Genomic DNA, 27,285 nt, shown 5'->3' on the forward strand with positions numbered 1-27,285 from the left:
AGGGCCAATAGCAGCCCCTCTAGACCAGGTGATTAATGGAACTACAGGGCCGATAGCAGCCACTCTAGACCAGGTGATTAATGGAACTACAGGGCCTATAGCAGCCCCTCTAGACCAGGTGATTAATGGAACTACAGGGCCATTAGCAGCCACTCGAGACCAGGTGATTAATGGAACTACAGGGCCTATAGCAGCCCCTCTAGACCAGGTGATTAATGGAACTACAGGGCTATAGCAGCCCCTCTAGACCAGGTGATTAATGGAACTACAGGGCCTATAGCAGCCCCTCTAGACCAGGTGATTAATGGAACTACAGGGCCTATAGCAGCCCCTCTAGACCAGGTGATTAATGGAACTACAGGGACTATAGCAGCCCCTCTAGACCAGGTGATTAATAGAACTACAGGGCCAATAGCAGCCCCTCTAGACCAGGTGATTAATGGAACTACAGGGCCGATAGCAGCCACTCTAGACCAGGTGATTAATGGAACTACAGGGCCTATAGCAGCCCCTCTAGACCAGGTGATTAATGGAACTACAGGGCCATTAGCAGCCACTCGAGACCAGGTGATTAATGGAACTACAGGGCCTATAGCAGCCACTCTAGACCAGGTGATTAATGGAACTACAGGGCCTATAGCAGCCCCTCTAGACCAGGTGATTAATGGAACTACAGGGCCTATAGCAGCCCCTCTAGACCAGGTGATTAATGGAACTACAGGGCTATAGCAGCCCCTCTAGACCAGGTGAGTAATGGAACTACAGGGCCTATAGCAGCCCCTCTAGACCAGGTGATTAATGGAACTACAGGGCCGATAGCAGCCCCTCTAGACCAGATGATTAATGGAACTACAGGGCCTATAGCAGCCCCTCTAGACCAGGTGATTAATGGAACTACAGGGCCTATAGCAGCCCCTCTAGACCAGGTGATTAATGGAACTACAGGGCCTATAGCAGCCCCTCTATACCAGGTGATTAATGGAACTACAGGGCCTATAGCAGCCACTCTAGACCAGGTGATTAATGGAACTACAGGGCCTATAGCAGCCCCTCTAGACCAGGTGATTAATGGAACTACAGGGCCTATAGCAGCCCCTCTAGACCAGGTGATTAATGGAACTACAGGGCTATAGCAGCCCCTCTAGACCAGGTGATTAATGGAACTACAGGGCCTATAGCAGCCACTCTACACCAGGTGATTAATAGAACTACAGGGCCAATAGCAGCCCCTCTAGACCAGATGATTCATGGAACTACAGGGCCTATAGCAGCCACTCTAGACCAGGTGATTAATGGAACTACAGGGCCTATAGCAGCCACTCTAGACCAGGTGATTAATGGAACTACAGGGCTATAGCAGCCCCTCTAGACCAGGTGATTAATGGAACTACAGGGCCTATAGCAGCCACTCTACACCAGGTGATTAATAGAACTACAGGGCCAATAGCAGCCCCTCTAGACCAGATGATTAATGGAACTACAGGGCCTATAGCAGCCCCTCTAGACCAGGTGATTAATGGAACTACAGGGCCTATAGCAGCCCCTCTAGACCAGGTGATTAATGGAACTACAGGGCCTATAGCAGCCCCTCTAGACCAGGTGATTAATGGAACTACAGGGCCTATAGCAGCCACTCTAGACCAGGTGATTAATGGAACTACAGGGCCTATAGCAGCCCCTCTAGACCAGGTGATTAATGGAACTACAGGGCATATAGCAGCCACTCTAGACCAGGTGATTAATGGAACTACAGGGCCTATAGCAGCCCCTCTAGACCAGGTGATTAATGGAACTACAGGGCATATAGCAGCCCCTCTAGACCAGGTGATTAATGGAACTACAGGGCCTATAGCAGCCCCTCTAGACCAGGTGATTAATGGAACTACAGGGCCTATAGCAGCCACTCTAGACCAGGTGATTAATGGAACTACAGGGCCTATAGCAGCCCCTCTAGACCAGGTGATTAATGGAACTACAGGGCCATTAGCAGCCACTCGAGACCAGGTGTTTAATGGAACTACAGGGCCTATAGCAGCCCCTCTAGACCAGGTGATTAATGGAACTACAGGGCTATAGCAGCCCCTCTAGACCAGGTGATTAATGGAACTACAGGGCCTATAGCAGCCCCTCTAGACCAGGTGATTAATGGAACTACAGGGCCTATAGCAGCCCCTCTAGACCAGGTGATTAATGGAACTACAGGGACTATAGCAGCCCCTCTAGACCAGGTGATTAATAGAACTACAGGGCCAATAGCAGCCCCTCTAGACCAGGTGATTAATGGAACTACAGGGCCGATAGCAGCCACTCTAGACCAGGTGATTAATGGAACTACAGGGCCTATAGCAGCCCCTCTAGACCAGGTGATTAATGGAACTACAGGGCCATTAGCAGCCACTCGAGACCAGGTGATTAATGGAACTACAGGGCCTATAGCAGCCACTCTAGACCAGGTGATTAATGGAACTACAGGGCCTATAGCAGCCCCTCTAGACCAGGTGATTAATGGAACTACAGGGCCTATAGCAGCCCCTCTAGACCAGGTGATTAATGGAACTACAGGGCTATAGCAGCCCCTCTAGACCAGGTGAGTAATGGAACTACAGGGCCTATAGCAGCCCCTCTAGACCAGGTGATTAATGGAACTACAGGGCCGATAGCAGCCCCTCTAGACCAGATGATTAATGGAACTACAGGGCCTATAGCAGCCCCTCTAGACCAGGTGATTAATGGAACTACAGGGCCTATAGCAGCCCCTCTAGACCAGGTGATTAATGGAACTACAGGGCCTATAGCAGCCCCTCTATACCAGGTGATTAATGGAACTACAGGGCCTATAGCAGCCACTCTAGACCAGGTGATTAATGGAACTACAGGGCCTATAGCAGCCCCTCTAGACCAGGTGATTAATGGAACTACAGGGCCTATAGCAGCCCCTCTAGACCAGGTGATTAATGGAACTACAGGGCTATAGCAGCCCCTCTAGACCAGGTGATTAATGGAACTACAGGGCCTATAGCAGCCACTCTACACCAGGTGATTAATAGAACTACAGGGCCAATAGCAGCCCCTCTAGACCAGATGATTAATGGAACTACAGGGCCTATAGCAGCCACTCTAGACCAGGTGATTAATGGAACTACAGGGCCTATAGCAGCCACTCTAGACCAGGTGATTAATGGAACTACAGGGCTATAGCAGCCCCTCTAGACCAGGTGATTAATGGAACTACAGGGCCTATAGCAGCCACTCTACACCAGGTGATTAATAGAACTACAGGGCCAATAGCAGCCCCTCTAGACCAGATGATTAATGGAACTACAGGGCCTATAGCAGCCCCTCTAGACCAGGTGATTAATGGAACTACAGGGCCTATAGCAGCCCCTCTAGACCAGGTGATTAATGGAACTACAGGGCCTATAGCAGCCCCTCTAGACCAGGTGATTAATGGAACTACAGGGCCTATAGCAGCCACTCTAGACCAGGTGATTAATGGAACTACAGGGCCTATAGCAGCCACTCTAGACCAGGTGATTAATGGAACTACAGGGCCTATAGCAGCCACTCTAGACCAGGTGATTAATGGAACTACAGGGCCTATAGCAGCCACTCTAGACCAGGTGATTAATGGAACTACAGGGCATATAGCAGCCCCTCTAGACCAGGTGATTAATGGAACTACAGGGCCTATAGCAGCCCCTCTAGACCAGGTGATTAATGGAACTACAGGGCCTATAGCAGCCACTCTAGACCAGGTGATTAATGGAACTACAGGGCCTATAGCAGCCCCTCTAGACCAGGTGATTAATGGAACTACAGGGCCTATAGCAGCCACTCTAGACCAGGTGATTAATGGAACTACAGGGCCTATAGCAGCCCCTCGAGACCAGGTGATTAATGGAACTACAGGGCCTATAGCAGCCCCTCTAGACCAGGTGATTAATGGAACTACAGGGCCTATAGCAGCCCCTCTAGACCAGGTGATTAATGGAACTACAGGGCCTATAGCAGCCCCTCTAGACCAGGTGATTAATGGAACTACAGGGCTATAGCAGCCCCTCTAGACCAGGTGATTAATGGAACTACAGGGCCTATAGCAGCCACTCTAGACCAGGTGATTAATGGAACTACAGGGCCTATAGCAGCCACTCTAGACCAGGTGATTAATGGAACTACAGGGCCTATAGCAGCCCCTCTAGACCAGGTGATTAATGGAACTACAGGGCCTATAGCAGCCACTCTAGACCAGGTGATTAATGGAACTACAGGGCCTATAGCAGCCACTCTAGACCAGGTGATTAATGGAACTACAGGGCCTATAGCAGCCCCTCTAGACCAGGTGATTAATGGAACTACAGGGCCTATAGCAGCCCCTCTAGACCAGGTGATTAATGGAACTACAGGGCCTATAGCAGCCACTCTAGACCAGGTGATTAATGGAACTACAGGGCCTATAGCAGCCCCTCTAGACCAGGTGATTAATGGAACTACAGGGCCTATAGCAGCCACTCTAGACCAGGTGATTAATGGAACTACAGGGCCTATAGCAGCCCCTCGAGACCAGGTGATTAATGGAACTACAGGGCCTATAGCAGCCCCTCTAGACCAGGTGATTAATGGAACTACAGGGCCTATAGCAGCCCCTCTAGACCAGGTGATTAATGGAACTACAGGGCCTATAGCAGCCCCTCTAGACCAGGTGATTAATGGAACTACAGGGCTATAGCAGCCCCTCTAGACCAGGTGATTAATGGAACTACAGGGCCTATAGCAGCCACTCTAGACCAGGTGATTAATGGAACTACAGGGCTATAGCAGCCCCTCTAGACCAGGTGATTAATGGAACTACAGGGCCTATAGCAGCCCCTCTAGACCAGGTGATTAATGGAACTACAGGGCCTATAGCAGCCACTCTAGACCAGGTGATTAATGGAACTACAGGGCTATAGCAGCCCCTCTAGACCAGGTGATTAATGGAACTACAGGGCCTATAGCAGCCACTCTAGACCAGGTGATTAATGGAACTACAGGGCCAATAGCAGCCACTCTAAGCTTTATGACACAATGAACTCAACTTAAACTCTGAGGTTCTCTCTACCTTTGCACTGCAGCCACTGCAGCCACTGGATGGAACTGGATGGAACTAGATGTATCTGAGGTCCCTCCCCTTTCCAGGGTTGTGACCCCCAGTCGCTTCCCGGTGGATGTGCGTAGCCCCCGATCCTACATCCTACTGCCCAATGGCTATCACTGCCACATTTGTGGCGATGCCTCAGGTTGCACACCCTGTTCTCTCATCAAGTGATTATATTTCTACCTATCAGACTATTCTCAATTTAATCAAATGGGTAGGAACAGGGGTAGGGGGGGGGATACATCATCCGTATGCACTCAAATATCAAATGGGTAGGGGGGGGATACATCATCCGTATGCACTCAAATATCAAATGGGTAGGGGGGGGATACATCATCCGTATGCACTCAAATATCAAATGGGTAGGAACAGGGGTGGGGGGCATACATCATCCGTATGCACTCAAATATCAAATGGGTAGGAACAGGGGTAGGGGGGATACATCATCCGTATGCACTCAAATATCAAATGGGTAGGAACAGGGGTAGGGGGGGATACATCATCCGTATGCACTCAAATATCAAATGGGTAGGAACAGGGGTGGGGGGGGATACATCATCTGTATGCACTCAAATATCAAATGGGTAGGAACAGGGGTAGGGGGGATACATCATCTGTATGCACTCAAATATCAAATGGGTAGGAACAGGGGTAGGGGGGGATACATCATCCGTATGCACTCAAATATCAAATGGGTAGGAACAGGGGTAGGGGTAGGGGGGGATACATCATCCGTATGCACTCAAATATCAAAGGGTAGGAACAGGGGTAGGGGGGATACATCATCCGTATGCACTCAAATGGGTAGGAACAGGGGTAGGGGGGGATACATCATCCGTATGCACTCAAATATCAAATGGGTAGGAACAGGGGTAGGGGGGGGATACATCATCCGTATGCACTCAAATATCAAAGGGTAGGAACAGGGGCAGGGGTAGGGGGGGATACATCATCCGTATGCACTCAACTAGAAAATGGAGGCCGTTTTCTCGCCGTTAGCCAGGTAGGCTCCTCCGGTTTTTAGCAGTACACCTGATAAATAAATACAGTAGCAGCTGGGATCCTCCTCCTACTTCCACACAGGATTGCATAAAGAAATGTCTGGGCTTATAAAAACACCTATTTAATGTCACGTATCAACCACTGCTTGAGAATCAGGTAGCCTCTCGCTGTGTGACAGGTGATACTCCACCCAGTACTCTGTATACCATGGGGCCCTCCTACCCTGTTCCTGCTACCCAGTACTCTGTATGCCATGGGTCTCTCCTACCCTGTTCCTGCTACCCAGTACTCTGTATGCCATGGGGCTCTCCTACCCTGTTCCTGCTACCCAGTACTCTGTATGCCATGGGGCCCTCCTACCCTGTTCCTGCCACCCAGTACTCTGTATACCATGGGGCTCTCCTACCCTGTTCCTGCTACCCAGTACTCTGTATGCCATGGGGCTCTCCTACCCTGTTCCTACAGCTACCCAGTACTCTGTATGCCATGGGGCTCTCCTACCCTGTTCCTGCTACCCAGTACTCTGTATGCCATGGGTCTCTCCTACCCTGTTCCTGCTACCCAGTACTCTGTATGCCATGGGGCTCTCCTACCCTGTTCCTGCTACCCAGTACTCTGTATGCCATGGGGCTCTCCTACCCTGTTCCTGCTACCCAGTACTCTGTATGCCATGGGTCTCTCCTACCCTGTTCCTGCTACCCAGTACTCTGTATGCCATGGGGCTCTCCTACCCTGTTCCTGCTACCCAGTACTCTGTATGCCATGGGGCTCTCCTACCCTGTTCCTGCTACCCAGTACTCTGTATACCATGGGGCCCTCCTACCCTGTTCCTACAGCTACCCAGTACTCTGTATACCATGGGCGCTCCTACCCTGTTCCTACAGCTACCCAGTACTCTGTATGCCATGGGGCTCTCCTACCCTGTTCCTACAGCTACCCAGTACTCTGTATGCCATGGGGCCCTCCTACCCTGTTCCTACAGCTACCCAGTACTCTGTATGCCATGGGGCTCTCCTACCCTGTTCCTACAGCTACCCAGTACTCTGTATGCCATGGGGCTCTCCTACCTTGTTCCTGCTACCCAGTACTCTGTATGCCATGGGGCTCTCCTACCCTGTTCCTACAGCTACCCAGTACTCTGTATGCCATGGGGCTCTCCTACCCTGTTCCTACAGCTACCCAGTACTCTGTATGCCATGGGGCTCTCCTACCCTGTTCCTACAGCTACCCAGTACTCTGTATGCCATGGGGCTCTCCTACCCTGTTCCTACAGCTACCCAGTACTCTGTATACCATGGGGCTCTCCTACCCTGTTCCTGCTACCCAGTACTCTGTATACCATGGGGCTCTCCTACCCTGTTCCTACAGCTACCCAGTACTCTGTATACCATGGGGCTCTCCTACCCTGTTCTTGCTACCCAGTACTCTGTATACCACGGGGCTCTCCTACCCTGTTCCTACAGCTACCCAGTACTCTGTATGCCATGGGGCTCTCCTACCCTGTTCCTACAGCTACCCAGTACTCTGTATGCCATGGGGCTCTCCTACCCTGTTCCTACAGCTACCCAGTACTCTGTATGCCATGGGGCTCTCCTACCCTGTTCCTACAGCTACCCAGTACTCTGTATGCCATGGGGCTCTCCTACCCTGTTCCTACAGCTACCCAGTACTCTGTATGCCATGGGGCTCTCCTACCCTGTTCCTACAGCTACCCAGTACTCTGTATGCCATGGGGCTCTCCAATCATGTTCCTACAGCTACCAAGCGCTTAATTTGGAAAACCAAGTGAAACGTGTTTTCGGGGGGGGGGGGGAACATCGATAATAACATGTTTTCAAAAACAAAAACATATTTAATTAAACATGTCGACCAGCCCTTTATCTCTGCTCTGCTCGAGAAAAGGAATGAAGGAGATAAGAGTTGTGGTAGATGGAAAAACACAGTGATTAAATATTCTGTAACTAAAGCTGTGTCAACCTATCAATTATGAAAATATACAAAATGCGTTTTTTTTTTTACGTCACGGTTCAAAATCAAATACACATTCACTATAATTGTAGGCTAAAATGTGACGCGCCCTGCACAATCAATGAACCAACAGCATCGCCTAGGCTTATGGGTTCTCTCCCAGACTCATGGATAGGACGTTTGGAGCATTAGCGTGAGGTAACTAGTCCATCCAGTTTGTCAGTAATACAGTGCATACAAAAGGAGATTACTACAATTGGTTTAATTTTGGAGTATAGGCTATACCAATTATGTCCCAAAGACATATTGGTTAGAGCGTTGGACTAGTAACCGGAAGGTTGCAAGTTCAAATCCCCCTAGCTGACAAGGTACAAATCTGTCGTTCTGCCCCCTGAACAAGGCAGTTAACCCACTGTTCCTAGGCCGTCATTGAAAATAAGAATTTGTTCTTAACTGAATTGCCTGGTTAAATAAAGGTTAAAAAATAATTATATTTGTTTTTCTGTCATGCGTAATACAATGGCAAGACAAAGTATAAAATACCATTTTGAAATGATCTGGATTTCTGTATAAATTGGTCATAAAATTAGATTTGATCTTCATCGAAGTCACAACAACAGATAAACACAGTGTGCTTAAACTAATAACACACAAATGATTGTATTTTTCTTGTCTATATTGAATACATAATTTAAACATTCACAGTGTAGATTGGGAAAAGTATGTGAACCCCCCAAGGCTAATGACTTCTCCAAAAGCTAATTGGAGTCAGGAGTCAGGAGTCAGCCTACCTGGCGTCCAATCAATGAGATTGGAGAAGTTGGTTAGAACTGCCTTGCCCTATAAAAACCACTCACAACATTTTGAGTTTGCGATTCACAAGAAGCATTGCCTGATGGGAACCATGCCTCGAACAAAAGAGATCTCAGAAGACCTAAGTTTAAGAATTGTTGACTTACATAAAGCGGGAAAGGGTTACAAAAGTATCTCTAAAAGCCTTGATGTTCATCAGTCCACGGTAAGACAAATTGTCTATAAATAGAGCACTGCTACTACTCTCCTTAGGAGTGGCCGTCCTGCAAAGATGTCTGCAAGAGTACAGAGCAGAATGCTCAATGAGGTTAAGAAGAATCCTAGTGTCAGCTAAAAGACTTAGAGAAATCTTTGGAACATGCTAACATCTCTGTTGACGAGTCTACGATACGTAAAACACTAAGCAAGAATGGTGTTCATGGGAGGACACGACAGAAGAAGCCACTGCTGTCCAATAAAAAACATTGCTGCACATCTGAAGTTCGCTAAGGAGCATCTGGATGTTGCACAGCGCCACTGGCAAAATATTCTGTGGACAGATTCAACTAAAGTTGAGTTGTTTGGAAGGAACACACAACACTATGTGTGGAGAAAAAAAGGCACAGCACACCAACATTAAAACCTCATCCCAACTGTAAAGTCTGGTGGAGGGAGCATCATGGTTTGGGGCTGCTTTGCTGCCTCAGGGCCTGGACAGCTTGCTATCATCGATGGAAAAATCCATTCAAATGTTGATCAAGACATTTTGCAGGAGAATGTAAGGCTATCTGTCCGCCAATTGAAGCTCAACAGCCGTTGGGTGATGCAACAGGACAACGACCCAAAACACAGAAGTAAATCAACAACAGAATTGCTTCAACAGAAGAAAATACCCCTTCTGGAGTGGCCCAGTCAGTCCTGACCTCAACCCAATTGAGATGCTGTGGCGTGACCTCAAGATAGCGGTTCACACCAGACATCCCAAGAATATTGCAATAGAGCCCTGAGTTCCAGGCCATTAGAACCTGATGGAGGGACAATAGAGCCCTGAGTACCAGGCCATTAGGACCTGATGAGGTACAATAAAGCCCTGAGCACAAGACCATTAGGACCTGATGGAGGGACAATAGAGCCCTGAGTACCAGGCCATTAGAACCTGATGGAGGGACAATAGAGCCCTGAGTACCAGGCCATTAGGACCTGATGGAGGGACAATAGAGCCCTGAGTACCAGGCCATTAGGACCTGATGGAGGGACAATAGAGCCCTGAGTACCAGGCCATTAGGACCTGATGGAGGGACAATAGAGCCCTGAGTACCAGGCCATTAGAACCTGATGGAGGGACAATAGAGCCCTGAGTACCAGGCCATTAGAACCTGATGGAGGGACAATAGAGCCCTGAGTACCAGGCCATTAGGACCTGATGGAGGGACAATAGAGCCCTGAGTACCAGGCCATTAGGACCTGATGGAGGGACAATAGAGCCCTGAGTACCAGGCCATTAGAACCTGATGGAGGGACAATAGAGCCCTGAGTACCAGGCCATTAGGACCTGATGAGGTACAATAAAGCCCTGAGCACAAGACCATTAGGACCTGATGGAGGGACAATAGAGCCCTGAGTACCAGGCCATTAGAACCTGATGGAGGGACAATAGAGCCCTGAGTACCAGGCCATTAGAACCTGATGGAGGGACAATAGAGCCCTGAGTACCAGGCCATTAGAACCTGATGGAGGGACAATAGAGCCCTGAGTACCAGGCCATTAGAACCTGATGGAGGGACAATAGAGCCCTGAGTACCAGGCCATTAGCACCTGATGGAGGGACAATAGAGCCCTGAGTACCAGGCCATTAGAACCTGATGGAGGGACAATAGAGCCCTGAGTACCAGGCCATTAGGACCTGATGGAGGGACAGTAGAGCCCTGAGTACCAGGCCATTAGAACCTGATGGAGGGACAATAGAGCCCTGAGTACCAGAGCTCTGACTCCATGTGTGGGTATGCAGATCCGAGAGCCACAGCAGCAGTGGGTTAACTGCCTTGTTCAGGGGAACAGTGGGTTAACTGCCTTGTTCAGGGGAATAGTGGGTTAACTGCCTTGTTCAGGGGAACAGTGGGTTAACTGCCTTGTTCAGGGGAACAGTGGGTTAACTGCCTTGTTCAGGGAACAGTGGGTTAACTGCCTTGTTCAGGGAATAGTGGGTTAACTGCCTTGTTCAGGGGAACAGTGGGTTAACTGCCTTGTTCAGGGGAACAGTGGGTTAACTGCCTTGTTCAGGGAACAGTGGGTTAACTGCCTTGTTCAGGGAATAGTGGGTTAACTGCCTTGTTCAGGGGAACAGTGGGTTAACTGCCTTGTTCAGGGGAACAGTGGGTTAACTGCCTTGTTCAGGGGAACAGTGGGTTAACTGCCTTGTTCAGGGGAAGAACATCAGATTTTAACCTTGACAGCTCGGGGATTTGATCCAGGAAGCTTTCCGTTACTGGCCCAACGCAATAACCACTAGACTACCTGCGCCTCCGTAGGAAAGTACTCTGGACTTATAGTGGATGTGAGCTTTGATTGGAAACCAGTGGAGTGTGCAGAGGAATGGGGTGACATGGGAGAACTGGAAGGTTGAAACCAGGCGGGCTGGGGCGTTTGATGTCACATACGGGAGCCCAGCCAACAGCCAGTTGCTGTAGTCCAGACAGGTACGCAGTCTACGGATGTTGAAGAGCATGAACCTGCAGGAGCGAGTCACAGCTTTGATGTTTGCAGAGAACGACAGGGGTTGTCCAGGGTCACACAGAGGTTCATTGCACTCAGAGGCCGACACTGTATTAGTATGTGTATTCATTATGGATCCCCATTAGTTCCTGTCAAGACAGCAGCCACTCTTCCTGGGGTTTATTATGAATATCAATTAGTTCCTGCCAAGGCAGCATCTATTCTTCCTGGGGTTTATTATGGATCCCCATTAGTTCTTGTCAAGGCAGCAGCTACTCTTCCTGGGGTTTATTGTGGATATCCATTAGTTCCTGCCAAGGCAGCAGCTATTCTTCCTGGGGTTAATTATGGATGCTCATCAGTTATTGCCAAGGCAGCATCTAATCTTCCTGGGGTCCAGCAAAATTAAGACAGTTATACATTTTTAACAACATTACAGTACATACACAACAGATTTCACAAAATATTAAGTGTGTGTCCTCAGACCTCTACTCCACATATCTACAACACAAAATACACGTGATGTACGTGTGTGTGTAGTGCGTATGTTCTTGTGTGTTTGTAGGCATGTGTCTGTGACTCCATTTTGTTGCTTCCAGCCTACAGACAGAAACTAAAACCAGATGCTTCCGCGCTCAGGTCTGTCCAACGCTGGTCCGACCAATCTGATTCCACGCTTCAAGATTGCTTCGATCACGTGGATTGGGATATTTTCCGCATTGTGTCAAACAACAACATTGACGAATAAGCTGATTCGGTGAGCGAGTTCATTAGCAAGTGCATTGGCGATGTCGTACCCATAGCAACTATTAAAACATTCCCAAACCAGAAACCATGGATCGATGACAGCATTCGCGGGATACTGAAAGAGCGAACCACTGCTTTTAACCAGAGCAAGGTGTCTGGAAACATGACCGAATACAAACAGTGTAGCTACTCCCTCCGCAAGGCAATCAAACAAGATAAGCGTCAGTATAGAGACAAAGTAGAATCTCAATTCAACGGCTCAGACACAAGAGGTATGTGGCAGGGTCTACAGTCAATCACGGATTACAAAAAGAAAACCAGCCCCGTCGCGGACCAGGATGTCTTGCTCCCAGACAGACTAAACAACTTCTTTGCTCGCTTTGAGGACAATACAGTGCCACCGACACGGCCCGCTACCAAAACCTGCAGACTCTCCTTCACTGCAGCCGACGTGAGTAAAACATTTAAACGTGTTAACCCTCGCAAGGCTGCAGGCCCAGACGGCATCCCCAGCCGCGTCGTCAGAGAATGCGCAGACCAGTTGGCTGGTGTGTTTACGGACATATTCAATCAATCCTTATCCCAGTCTGCTGTTCCCACATGCTTCAAGAGGGTCATCATTATTCCTGTTCCCAAGAAAGCTAAGGTAACTGAGCTAAACGACTACCGCCCCGTAGCACTCACTTCCGTCACCATGAAGTGCTTTGAGAGACTAGTCAACACTGCACACTGCACTAACCCATCTGGACACGAGGAATACCTATGTGAGAATGCTGTTCATCGACTACAGCTCAGCATTTAACACCATAGTACCCTCCAAACTCGTCATCAAGCTCGAGACCCTGGGTCTCAACCCCGCCCTGTGCAACTGGGTACTGGACTTCTTGACGGGCCGCCCCCAGGTGGTGAGGGTAGGTAACAACATCTCCACCCCGCTGATCCTTAACACTAGGGCTCCACAAGGGTGCGTTCTGAGCCCTCTCCTGTACTCCCTGTTCACCACGACTGCGTGGCCACGCACGCCTCCAACTCAATCATCAAGTTTGCAGGCGACACCACAGTGGTAGGCTTGATTGCCAACAATGATGAGACAGCCTACAGGGAGGAGGTGAGGGCCCTCGGAGTGTGGTGTCAGGAAAATAACCTCACACTCAATGTCAACAAAAGAATGCGCAGCAGCGCCTCTTCAACCTCAGGAGGCTGAAGAAATTTGGCTTGTCACCAAAAGCACTCAAACTTTTACAGATACACAATCGAGAGCATCCTCTCGGGCTGTATCACCGCCTGGTACGGCAACTGCTCCGCCCACAACCGTAAGGCTCTCCAGAGGGTAGTGAGGTCTGCACAACGCATCACCGGGGCAAACTACCTGCCCTCCAGGACACCTACACCACCCGTTGTCACAGGAAGGCCATAAAGATCATCAAGGACAGCAACCACCCGAGCCACTGCCTGTTCACCCCGCTATCATCCAAAGGCGAGGTCAGTACAGGTGCATCAAGGCAGGAACCGAGAGACTGAAAAACAGCTTCTATCTCAAGGCCATCAGACTGTTAAACAGCCATCACTAACATTGAGTGGCTGCTGCCAACATACTGACTCAACTCCAGCCACTTTAATACTGGAAAAAATTGATGTAAAAAAATATATCACTAGCCACTTTAAACAATGCCACTTAATATAATGTTTACATACCCTACATTACTCATCTCATATGTATATACTGTACTCGATACCATCTACTGCATCTTCCCTATGCCGTTCTGTACCATCACTCATATATATTTATGTACATATTCTTCATCCTTTTACACTTGTGTGTGTTTAAGGTAGTAGTTTTGCAATTATTAGGTTAGATTACTCGTTGGTTACTACTGCATTGTCGGAACTAGAAGCACGAGCATTTCGCTACACTCGTATTAACATCTGCTAACCATGTGTATGTAACAAATAAAATTTGATTTGATGTTTGTGTCTCTTCACAGTTTTTTAAATCTAATTTTACTGCTGCATCAGTTACTTGATGTGGAATAGAGTTCCATGTAGTCATGGATATATGTAGTACTGTGGAATAGAGTTCCATGTAGTCATGGATATATGTAGTACTGTGGAATAGAGTTCCATGTAGTCATGGATATATGTTGTACTGTGGAATAGAGTTCCATGTAGTCATGGATATATGTTGTACTGTGGAATAGAGTTCCATGTAGTCATATGTTGTACTGTGCGCCTCTGAAGGCATGACCTCTGATGGCATGTTTTTGTTTGGTATGCATGGGTGTCAACATGTCAACACCTCTCACAAATACAAGGAGCGATGAAATCAATCTATCCTCCACTTTTAGCCAGGACAGATTGATGTGCATATTATTAATGTTAGCTCTCTGTGTACATCCAAGGACCAGCTGTGATGCCCTAAGTGAGCCATTTGCAATTTTCCTAAGTCCCTCTTTGTGGCACCTGACCAAACAACTGAACAGCAGACCAGGTGCGACCAAATTAGGCCCTGTAGGACCTGCCTTGTTGATAGTGTTGTTAAGAAGGTAGAAAGTAGGGCCTGTAGGACCTGCCTTGTTGATGGTGTTGTTAAGAAGGTAGAAAGTAGGGCCTGTAGGACCTGCCTTGTTGATGGTGTTGTTAAGAAGGTAGAAAGTAGGGCCTGTAGGACCTGCCTTGTTGATAGTGTTGTTAAGAAGGTAGAAACTAGGGCCTGTAGGACCTGCCTTGTTGATAGTGTTGTTAAGAAGGTAGAAACTAGGCCCTGTAGGACCTGCCTTGTTGATGGTGTTGTTAAGAAGGCAGAGCAGCACTTTATAATGGACAGACTTCTCCCCAGCTTAGCTCCTGTTGTGGCAATATGTTTTGACAGTTTACAATCCAGTGTTACTCCAAGCAGTTTAGTCTGCTCAATTACCACATGATTCATTGCAAGATGTAGTTAAGGTTTGGGCTTAGTGAATGATTTGTCCCACATACAATGCTTTTAGTTTTTGAATTATTTAGTACTAACTTATTCCTTGCCACCCATTCTGAAACTAACTGCAGCTCTTTGTTAACCAGTTGGATATAGGGGGCGCTATTTAAATTTTTGGATGAAAAACGTTCCCGTTTTAAACAAGATATTTTGTCACGAAAAGATGCTCGACTATGCATATCATTGACAGCTTTGGAAAGAAGACACTCTGACGTTTCCAAAACTGCAAAGATATTGTCTGTGAGTGCCACAGAACTGATGTTACAGGCGAAACCCAGATAAAAATCCAACCAGGAAGTGCCGCATTTTTTAAAACCGCTTCATGCCAATGACTCCTTATATGGCTGTGAATGAGCTACGAATGAGCTTACGTTTTCCACGTATTCCCCAAGGGGTCTACAGCATTGTGACGTCTTTAAAGGCATTTCCATTGAAGAATGGCTGTAAGGGACCATATATGGCATGTGGTCACATGGTGTCTCCCGCAGAAAACCTTGCGTAAAATACTGAGGTAGCCATTTTTCCAATCGCTTCTTATGAGAAACCAAGTGCCTCGACGGATATATTATTGAATATATTTGTTAAAAACACCTTGAGGATGGATCCTAAACAACGTTTGCCGTGTTTCTGTCGATATTATGTAGCTATATTTGAAAAACGTTTGGCGTTATAGTTGTAGCATTTTCCGGTCGATTTCTCAGCCAAGCATGGTGAAGAAACGGGAGCTTTTTCACCTACAAAAATAATATTTTTGGAAAAAAGGAACATTTGCTATCTAACTGGGAGTCTCCTGAGTGAAAGCATCCGAAGTTCTTCAAAGGTAAATTATTTAATTTGGTTGCTTTTCTTATTTTTGTGAAAATGTTGCCTGCTGCCAGCAGAGCCTAGCATAGCATTATGCCATGATAAACTTACACAAATGCTTGTCTAGCGTTGGCTGTAACGCATATTTTGAAAATCTGAGACGACAGTGTTGTTAACAAAAGGCTACACTTGTGTTTGAATATATTTATTTCATTTAATTTGTGATTTTCATGAATAGGAAAAGTTTATAGGGGTATTTATGTCTGTTTTGCGTTATGCTAATGCATTTGAGGCTATGATTACGCTCCCGGATACGGGTTTGCTCGTCGCAAAAGGTTAAGTGTTGCAGTCATTTCAGTTGCTGTGGTAGCTGATGTGTATAGTGTTGAGTCATCCGCATACATAGACACTCTGGCTTTACTCAAAGCCAGTGGCAATGTTGTTAGTAAAGATTGAAAAAAGTAAGGGGCCTAGACAGCTGCCCTGGGGAATTCCTGATTGTATCTGCATAATGTTGGAGAGGCTTCCATTGAAGAACACCTTCTGTGTTCTGTTAGACAAGTAACTCTTGATCTACAATATAGCAGGGGGTGTAAAGCCATAACACAAGTTTTACCAGAAACAGACTATGATCGATAATGTCCAAAGCTGCACCGAAGTCTAACTAAACAGCTCCCACAATCTTTTAATCATCAATTTCTCTCAGCCAATCATCATCAATGTGTGTAAGTTCTGTGCTTGTTGAATGTCCTTCCCTATAAGTGTGCTGAAAGTATTTTGTCAATTTGTTAAAAGGCCTCCCGGGTGGCGCAGTGGTCTAAGGCACTGCATCACAGTGCAAGTTGTGCCACCTGGGTTCGAGCCCAGAATCTGTCGCAGACGGCCGCGACCGGGAGGTCCATGGGGCGACAAACAATTGGCCTAGCGTCGTCCGCGTTAGGGAGGGTTTGGCCGGTAGGGATAGTCTCATCGAGCACTAGTGCACGGTGTTTCCTCCGACACATTGGTGCGGCTGGCTTCCGGTTTGGATGCGCGCTGTGTTAAGAAGCAGTGCGGCTTGGTTGGGTTGTGTTTCGGAGGATGCATGGCTTCCGAGCCCATACGGGAGTTGTAGCAATGAGACAAGATAGTAACTACTAAAACAAATGGATTTCATGAAATTGGGGAGAAAAAGGAGGTAAAATTCAACAACAAAAGAAATGTTAAAAGTTGACAAAGGGTTGGTAACAGGCTGATTGGTTGGCTATTTGAGCAAAGGGGGCTTTACTATTCTTAGTAAACTTTTGCTTCCCTCCAGGCCTGAGGGCACACACTTTCTAGTAAGCTTAAATTGAAGATGTGGCAAATAGTAGTGGCAATACTGTCCGCTATTTTCCTCAGTAAGTTGTCAGACCCTGGTGGCTTGTCATTGTCGATAGACAACAATACTTTTTTTCACCTCTTCATTTACTTTGCAGAATTCAAAATGACACCGCTTGTCTTTCAACATTTGGTCAGATATACTTGGATGTGTAGCGTCAGCGTTTGTTGCTGGTATGTCATGCCAAAGTTAGCTTAATCTGGCCAATGAAAAAACGATTAAAAGCAGTTGGCAATATCAGTTTGTTTTGTGATGAATGAGCCCTCTGATTCAACGAATGATGGAGTGGAGTTTACCTTTTTGCCCATAATGTAATTTAAGTAGCTCCAAAGCTTCTTACTATCATTCTTTATATCATTTATCTTTGTTTCATAGTGTAGTTTCTTCTTCTTTTTGTTCAGTTTAGTCACATGATTTCTCAATTTGCAGTACTTTTGCCAAATGACTTATTTTCTATTCCTTTGCCTCATCCCTCTCAACTATACCATTTTTCAATTCCTCATCAATCAACAGGGATTTAACCGTTTATACAGTCATTTTCTTAATGGGTTCATGCTTATTAGTAACTGTAATAAGCAATTTCATAAATGTGGCAAGTGTCGTGTCTGGTTGCTCCTCATTACACACCATGTACCAATAAATAGTTACAGTTTGAAGCTTTCTCTTGAGTGGGCAGCCTGATGAAAGCCAGTCAATATTTAGATCACCCAGAAAATCTACCTCTATTGACATCACGTACATCATCAAGCATTTCACACACGTTATCTAGATACTGACTGTTAGCATTTGGTGGTCTATTGCAGCATCCCGCCAGAACGGGCTTTAGGTGAGGCAAACAAACCTGTAGACATCAACTCAGCAAAAAAAAGAAACGTCTCTTTTGTCAGGACCCTCTCTTTCAAAGATAATTCATAAAAATAACTTCACAGATCTTCATTATAAAGGGTTTAAACACTGTTTCCCATGCTTGTTCAATTAACCATAAACAATTAATGAACATGCACCTGTGGAACGGTCGTTAAGACACTAACAGCTTACAGATGGTAGGCAATTAAGGTTACAGTTATGAAAGGACACTAAAGAGGCCTTTCTACTGACTCTGAAAAACACCAAAAGAAAGATGCCCAGGGTCCCTGCTCATCAGTGTGAATGTGCCTTAGGCATGCTGCAAGGAGGCATGAGGACTGCAGATGTGGCCAGGGCAATAAATTGCAATGCCCGTACTGTGAGACACCTAAGACAGCGCTACAGGGAGACAGGACGGACAGCTGATCATCCTCGCAGTGGCAGACCACGTGTAACAACACCTGCACAGGATCGGTACATCCGAACACCACAGGTACAGGATGGCAACAACAACTGTTCAGTGCTCAGACTGTACGCAATAGGCTGAGAGAGGCTGGGCTGAGGGTTTGTAGGCCTGTTGTAAGGCAGATCCTCACCAGACTTCACTGGCAACAACGTCGCCTATGGGCACAAACCCACTGTTGCTGGACCGGACAGAACTGGCAAAAAGTTCTCTTACTGACGAGTAGCGGTTTTGTCTCACCAGGGATGTTGGTCGGATTCGCGTTTATCATCGAAGCAATGAGTGTTACACGAGGCCTGTACTCTGGAGCGGGATTGATTTGGAGGTGGAGGGTCCGTCATGGCCTGGGGCGGTGTGTCACAGCATTACCAGATTGAGCTTGTTGTCATTGCAGGCAATCTCAATGCTGTGCGTTACAGGGAAGACATCCTCCTCCCTCATGTGGTACCCTTCATGCTTGTTCATCCTGACATGACCCTCCAGCATGACAATGCCACCAGCCATACTGCTCATTCTGTGCGTGATTTCCTGCAAGACAGGAATGTCAGTGTTCTGCCATGGCCAGCGAAGAGCCCGGATCTCAATCCCATTGAGCACGTCGGGGACCTGTTGGATCGGAGGGTGAGAGCTAGGGCCATTCCCCCCAGAAATGTCCAGGAACTTGCAGGTGCCTTGGTGGAAGAGTGGGGTAACATCTCACAGCAAGAACTGGCACATCTGGTGCAGTCCATGAGGAGGAGATGCACTGCAGTACTTAATGTAGCTGGTGGCCACACCAGATACTGACTGTTACTTTTGATTTTGACCCCCTCTCCCTCCCTTTTGTTCAGGGACACATTATTCCATTTCTGTTGGAATAACAGTTGTTACCCCTTATTTAGTTTATATCGCAGTTGTTGAATCTTGTTATGTTCATACAAATATTTACACATGTTAAGTTTGCTGAAAATAAATGCAGTTGACATTGAGATCACATTTCTTTTTTTGCTGAGTTTATTACAGTATTTAACATGAGACATCCTCTCTAAGCTTTGCAGGAAGGTGGTTCTGAATATAAACAGCAACACCTCCACCTTTGGCATTTCTGTATTTTCTGTAGATGTTATAACCTTGTATTGCTACCACTGTATTATCAAAGGTATTATCTAAGTGAGTTTCAGAGATTGTTAGAATATGAATGTCATCTGTTACTAGCAAATTATTGATTTCATTAACCTTTTTTCTTAAGCTACATATTTTAAAGTAGGCCATTTCTTTGCACTTTTCTGGGATGTTTGATTGTTTTCATTACTTTACTGGGAAGCTCAGCAGAAGTAGACATGCTCATGTTATTTATGTTAGTGCAGGGTGAGCTGCACACAGTGGACTTCCTACTCAGTGCTAACAATATAACTCTGGTTCATAGGCACATCATTACTGCACACAACAGCTGTAGGGTCAGCAGACACATTCAGGGCAGTTAGAGTGACATAAATTAGGTTACTTACATTGTGTCTTCCAACGCCCCCCTGGGATAATTTACATTTGCTGAAGCATTATGATGACTCAGCGACAAAACGGTAGGGATTAACTGAGCTGGGCTGGGAGTCATTGTCTCAACGCAGCCTCGTAATGCTGTGAAAGGATCCATGAACCCAAATGATTTGGGTGGATCCCATCCCCCTTATAATACAAGCTTTGTATCCAGAAGGCAGTGGTGTAAACTATTTAACTAAAAATACTGTAACTTAAAGTACTGCTTAAGTACTGTAACTTAAAGTACTGCTTAAGTACTGTAACTTAAAGTACTGCTTAAGTACTGTAACTTAAAGTACTGCTTAAATACTGTAACTTAAAGTACTGCTTAAGTACTGTAACTTAAAGTACTGCTTAAGTACTGTAACTTAAAGTACTGCTTAAGTACTGTAACTTAAAGTACTGCTTAAATACTGTAACTTAAAGTACTGCTTAAGTACTGTAACTTAAAGTACTGCTTAAGTACTGTAACTTAAAGTACTGCTTAAGTACTGTAACTTAAAGTACTGCTTAAATACTGTAACTTAAAGTACTGCTTAAATACTGTAACTTAAAGTACTGCTTAAATACTGTAACTTAAAGTACTGCTTAAATACTGTAACTTAAAGTACTGCTTAAGTACTGTAACTTAAAGTACTGCTTAAGTACTGTAACTTAAAGTACTGCTTAAATACTGTAACTTAAAGTACTGCTTAAATACTGTAACTTAAAGTACTGCTTAAATACTGTAACTTAAAGTACTGCTTAAATACTGTAACTTAAAGTACTGCTTAAATACTGTAACTTAAAGTACTGCTTAAGTACTGTAACTTAAAGTACTGCTTAAATACTGTAACTTAAAGTACTGCTTAAGTACTGTAACTTAAAGTACTGCTTAAATACTGTAACTTAAAGTACTGCTTAAGTACTGTAACTTAAAGTACTGCTTAAGTACTGGCATTTTTTTAGGTATCTGTTCTTTACTTTACTATTTATATTTTTGACAACTTTTACTCAAACTACATTCCTAAACAAAATAATGTACTTTTTACTTCATACATTGTCCCCGACACCCAAAAGCAGGACAGGAAAATGGTCAAATTCACTCACTTATCAGGAGAACATGCCTCCGATCTGGAGGACTCACTAAACACACATGCATTGTTTGTAAATGATGTCTGCATGTTGTACTGTGCCCCTGTCCATCCATAAAAATAAAGCATAAAGAAAATGGTGCTTTCTGGTGTGCTTATTATAAGTCATTTGAAATTATTTATGCTTGTACTTTTACATTTGATACTTAAGTATATTTCTGCAGTTACATTTATTTTTCACATTTAAGTATACTTAAAACCAAATACTTTTAGACTTTTACTCAAGTAGTCTTTTTCTGGGTGAATTTCACTGCTCTTTAAGGGGCTAAACAGCTGGGTCTTCAGGCCTGCTCTTTAAGGGGCTAAACAGCTGGGTCTTCAGGCCTGCTCTTTAAGGGGCTAAACAGCTGGGTCTTCAGTCCTACTCTTCAAGGGGCTATATTAATGTATATTCAGTCCTACTCTACAAGGGGCTATATTAATGTATATTCAGTCCTACTCTTCAAGGGGCTATATTAATGTATATTCAGTCCTACTCTTCAAGGGGCTATATTAATGTATATTCAGTCCTACTCTACAAGGGGCTATATTAATGTATATTCAGTCCTACTCTTCAAGGGGCTATATTAATGTATATTCAGTCCTGCTCTTCAAGGGGCTATATTAATGTATCTTCAGTCCTACTCTACAAGGGGCTATATTAATGTATCTTCAGTCCTGCTCTTCAAGGGGCTATATGAATGTATCTTCAGTCCTGCTCTTCAAGGGGCTATATTAATGTATCTTCAGTCCTACTCTACAAGGGGCTATGGGGCTATATTAATGTATCTTCAGTCCTACTCTACAAGGGGCTATATTAATGTATCTTCAGTCCTGCTCTTCAAGGGGCTATATTAATGTATCTTCAGTCCTTCTCTTCAAGGGGCTATATTAATGTATCTTCAGTCCTACTCTACAAGGGGCTATATTAATGTATATTCAGTCCTGCTCTTCAAGGGGCTATATTAATGTATCTTCAGTCCTACTCTACAAGGGGCTATATTAATGTATCTTCAGTCCTACTCTACAAGGGGCTATATTAATGTATCTTCAGTCCTACTCTACAAGGGGCTATATTAATGTATCTTCAGTCCTACTCTACAAGGGGCTATATTAATGTATCTTCAGTCCTACTCTACAAGGGGCTATATTAATGTATCTTCAGTCCTACTCTACAAGGGGCTATATTAATGTATATTCAGTCCTGCTCTTCAAGGGGCTATATTAATGTATCTTCAGTCCTACTCTACAAGGGGCTATATTAATGTATCTTCAGTCCTACTCTACAAGGGGCTATATTAATATATCTTCAGTCCTACTCTACAAGGGGCTATATTAATGTATCTTCAGTCCTACTCTACAAGGGGCTATATTAATGTATATTCAGTCCTGCTCTTCAAGGGGCTATATGAATGTATCTTCAGTCCTACTCTACAAGGGGCTATATTAATGTATCTTCAGTCCTACTCTACAAGGGGCTATATTAATGTATATTCAGTCCTGCTCTTCAAGGGGCTATATGAATGTATCTTCAGTCCTACTCTACAAGGGGCTATATTAATGTATCTTCAGTCCTACATTTACATTTACATTTAAGTCATTTAGCAGACGCTCTTATCCAGAGCGACTTACAAATTGGTGCATACACCTTATGGCATCCAGTGGAACAGCCACTTGCATCTAAATCTTTTTTTTTTTTTTGGGGGAGAGAGAAGGGGGTGAGAAGGATTACTTACCCTTACTTACCCTATCCTAGGTATTCCTTGAAGAGGTGGGGTTTCAGGTGTCTCCGGAAGGTGGTGATTGACTCCGCTGTCCTGGCGTCGTGAGGGAGTTTGTTCCACCATTGGGGGCCAGAGCAGCGAACAGTTTTGACTGGGCTGAGCGGGAACTGTACTTCCTCAGTGGTAGGGAGGCGAGCAGGCCAGAGGTGGATGAACGCAGTGCCCTTGTTTGGGTGTAGGGCCTGATCAGAGCCTGGAGGTACTGAGGTGCCGTTCCCCTCACAGCTCCGTAGGCAAGCACCATGGTCTTGTAGCGGATGCGAGCTTCAACTGGAAGCCAGTGGAGAGAGCGGAGGAGCGGGGTGACGTGCGAGAACTTGGGAAGGTTGAACACCAGACGGGCTGCGGCGTTCTGGATGAGTTGTAGGGGTTTAATGGCACAGGCAGGAGCCCAGCCAACAGCGAGTTGCAGTAATCAAGACGGGAGATGACAAGTGCCTGGATTAGGACCTGCGCCGCTTCCTGTGTGAGGCAGGGTCGTACTCTGCGGATGTTGTAGAGCATGAACCTACAGGAACGGGACACCGCCTTGATGTTAGTTGAGAACGTCAGGGTGTTGTCCAGGATCACGCCAAGGTTCTTAGCGCTCTGGGAGGAGGACACAATGGAGTTGTCAACCGTGATGGCGAGATCATGGAACGGGCAGTCCTTCCCGGGAGGAAGAGGAGCTCCGTCTTGCTGAGGTTCAGCTTGAGGTGGTGATCCGTCATCCACACTGATATGTCTGCCAGACATGCAGAGATGCGATTCGCCACCTGGTCATCAGAAGGGGGAAAGTAGAAGATTAATTGTGTGTCGTCTGCATAGCAATGATAGGAGAGACCATGTGAGGTTATGACAGAGCCAAGTGACTTGGTGTATAGCGAGAATAAGAGAGGGCCTAGAACAGAGCCCTGGGGGACACCAGTGGTGAGAGCGCGTGGTGAGGAGACAGATTCTCGCCACGCCACCTGGTAGGAGCGACCTGTCAGGTAGGACGCAATCCAAGCGTGGGCCGCGCCGGAGATGCCCAACTCGGAGAGGGTGGAGAGGAGGATCTGATGGTTCACAGTATCGAAGGCAGCCGATAGGTCTAGAAGGATGAGAGCAGAGGAGAGAGAGTTAGCTTTAGCAGTGCGGAGCGCCTCCGTGATACAGAGAAGAGCAGTCTCAGTTGAATGACTAGTCTTGAAACCTGACTGATTTGGATCAAGAAGGTCATTCTGAGAGAGATAGCGGTAGAGCTGGCCAAGGACGGCACGCTCAAGAGTTTTGGAGAGAAAAGAGAGAAGGGATACTGGTCTGTAGTTGTTGACATGGAGGGATCGAGTGTAGGTTTTTTCAGAAGGGGTGCAACTCTCGCTCTCTTGAAGACGGGAGGGACGTAGCCAGCGGTCAGGGATGAGTTGATGAGCGAGGTGAGGTAAGGGAGAAGGTCTCCGGAAATGGTCTGGAGAAGAGAGGAGGGGATAGGGTCAAGCGGGCAGGTTGTTGGGCGGCCGGCCGTCACAAGACGCGAGATTTCATCTGGAGAGAGAGGGGAGAAAGAGGTCAGAGCATAGGGTGGGGCAGTGTGAGCAGAACCAGCGGTGTCGTTTGACTTAGCAAACGAGGATCGGATGTCGTCGACCTTCTTTTCAAAATGGTTGACGAAGTCATCTGCAGAGAGGGAGGAGGGGGGATTCAGGAGGGAGGAGAAGGTGGCAAAGAGCTTCCTAGGGTTAGAGGCAGATGCTTGGAATTTAGAATGGTAGAAAGTGGCTTTAGCAGCAGAGACAGAGGAGGAAAATGTAGAGAGGAGGGAGTGAAAGGATGCCAGGTCCGCAGGGAGGCGAGTTTTCCTCCATTTCCGCTCGGCTGCCCGGAGCCCTGTTCTGTGAGCTCGCAATGAGTCGTCGAGCCACGGAGCGGGAGGGGAGGACCGAGCCGGCCTGGAGGATAGGGGACATAGAGAGTCAAAGGATGCAGTAAGGGAGGAGATGAGGGTTGAGGAGGCAGAATCAGGAGATAGGTTGGAGAAAGTTTGAGCAGAGGGAAGAGATGATAGGATGGAAGAGGAGAGAGTAGCGGGGGAGAGAGAGCGAAGGTTGGGACGGCGCGATACCATCCGAGTAGGGGCAGTGTGGGAAGTGTTGGATGAGAGCGAGAGGGAAAAGGATACAAGGTAGTGGTCGGAGACTTGGAGGGGAGTTGCAATGAGGTTAGTGGAAGAACAGCATCTAGTAAAGATGAGGTCAAGCGTATTGCCTGCCTTGTGAGTAGGGGGGGAAGGTGAGAGGGTGAGGTCAAAAGAGGAGAGGAGTGGAAAGAAGGAGGCAGAGAGGAATGAGTCAAAGGTAGACGTGGGGAGGTTAAAGTCGCCCAGAACTGTGAGAGGTGAGTAGGTCCTACTCTACAAGGGGCTATATTAATGTATCTTCAGTCCTACTCTACAAGGGGCTATATGAATGTATCTTCAGTCCTACTCTACAAGGGGCTATATTAATGTATCTTCAGTCCTACTCTACAAGGGGCTATATTAATGTATATTCAGTCCTACTCTTCAAGGGGCTATATGAATGTATCTTCAGTCCTACTCTACAAGGGGCTATATTAATGTATCTTCAGTCCTACTCTTCAAGGGGCTATATTAATGTATCTTCAGTCCTGCTCTTCAAGGGGCTATATTAATGTATCTTCAGTCCTACTCTACAAGGGGCTATGGGGCTATATTAATGTATCTTCAGTCCTACTCTTCAAGGGGCTATATGAATGTATCTTCAGTCCTACTCTTCAAGGGGCTATATTAATGTATATTCAGTCCTGCTCTTCAAGGGGCTATATTAATGTATCTTCAGTCCTACTCTTCAAGGGGCTATATGAATGTATCTTCAGTCCTACTCTACAAGGGGCTATATTAATGTATCTTCAGTCCTACTCTACAAGGGGCTATATTAATGTATCTTCAGTCCTACTCTACAAGGGGCTATATGAATGTATCTTCAGTCCTACTCTACAAGGGGCTATATTAATGTATCTTCAGTCCTACTCTACAAGGGGCTATATTAATGTATATTCAGTCCTACTCTTCAAGGGGCTATATGAATGTATCTTCAGTCCTACTCTACAAGGGGCTATATTAATGTATCTTCAGTCCTACTCTTCAAGGGGCTATATTAATGTATCTTCAGTCCTACTCTTCAAGGGGCTATATGAATGTATCTTCAGTCCTACTCTACAAGGGGCTATATTAATGTATCTTCAGTCCTACTCTACAAGGGGCTATATGAATGTATCTTCAGTCCTACTCTTCAAGGGGCTATATTAATGTATCTTCAGTCCTACTCTACAAGGGGCTATATTAATGTATCTTCAGTCCTACTCTACAAGGGGCTATATGAATGTATCTTCAGTCCTACTCTTCAAGGGGCTATATTAATGTATCTTCAGTCCTACTCTACAAGGGGCTATATTAATGTATCTTCAGTCCTACTCTACAAGGGGCTATATGAATGTATCTTCAGTCCTACTCTACAAGGGGCTATATTAATGTATCTTCAGTCCTACTCTTCAAGGGGCTATATTAATGTATCTTCAGTCCTGCTCTTCAAGGGGCTATATTAATGTATCTTCAGTCCTACTCTACAAGGGGCTATATTAATGTATCTTCAGTCCTACTCTACAAGGGGCTATATTAATGTATCTTCAGTCCTACTCTTCAAGGGGCTATATTAATGTATATTCAGTCCTACTCTTCAAGGGGCTATATTAATGTATCTTCAGTCCTACTCTACAAGGGGCTATATTAATGTATCTTCAGTCCTACTCTACAAGGGGCTATATTAATGTATATTCAGTCCTACTCTACAAGGGGCTATATTAATGTATCTTCAGTCCTACTCTTCAAGGGGCTATATTAATGTATCTTCAGTCCTACTCTACAAGGGGCTATGGGGCTATATTAATGTATCTTCAGTCCTACTCTTCAAGGGGCTATATGAATGTATCTTCAGTCCTGCTCTTCAATGGGCTATATTAATGTATCTTCAGTCCTACTCTACAAGGGGCTATATTAATGTATATTCAGTCCTACTCTTCAAGGGGCTATGGGGCT

Source organism: Oncorhynchus keta, chromosome 6, assembly GCF_023373465.1.
Source record: "Oncorhynchus keta strain PuntledgeMale-10-30-2019 chromosome 6, Oket_V2, whole genome shotgun sequence".
In the NCBI taxonomy this organism is placed as follows: domain Eukaryota; kingdom Metazoa; phylum Chordata; class Actinopteri; order Salmoniformes; family Salmonidae; genus Oncorhynchus; species Oncorhynchus keta.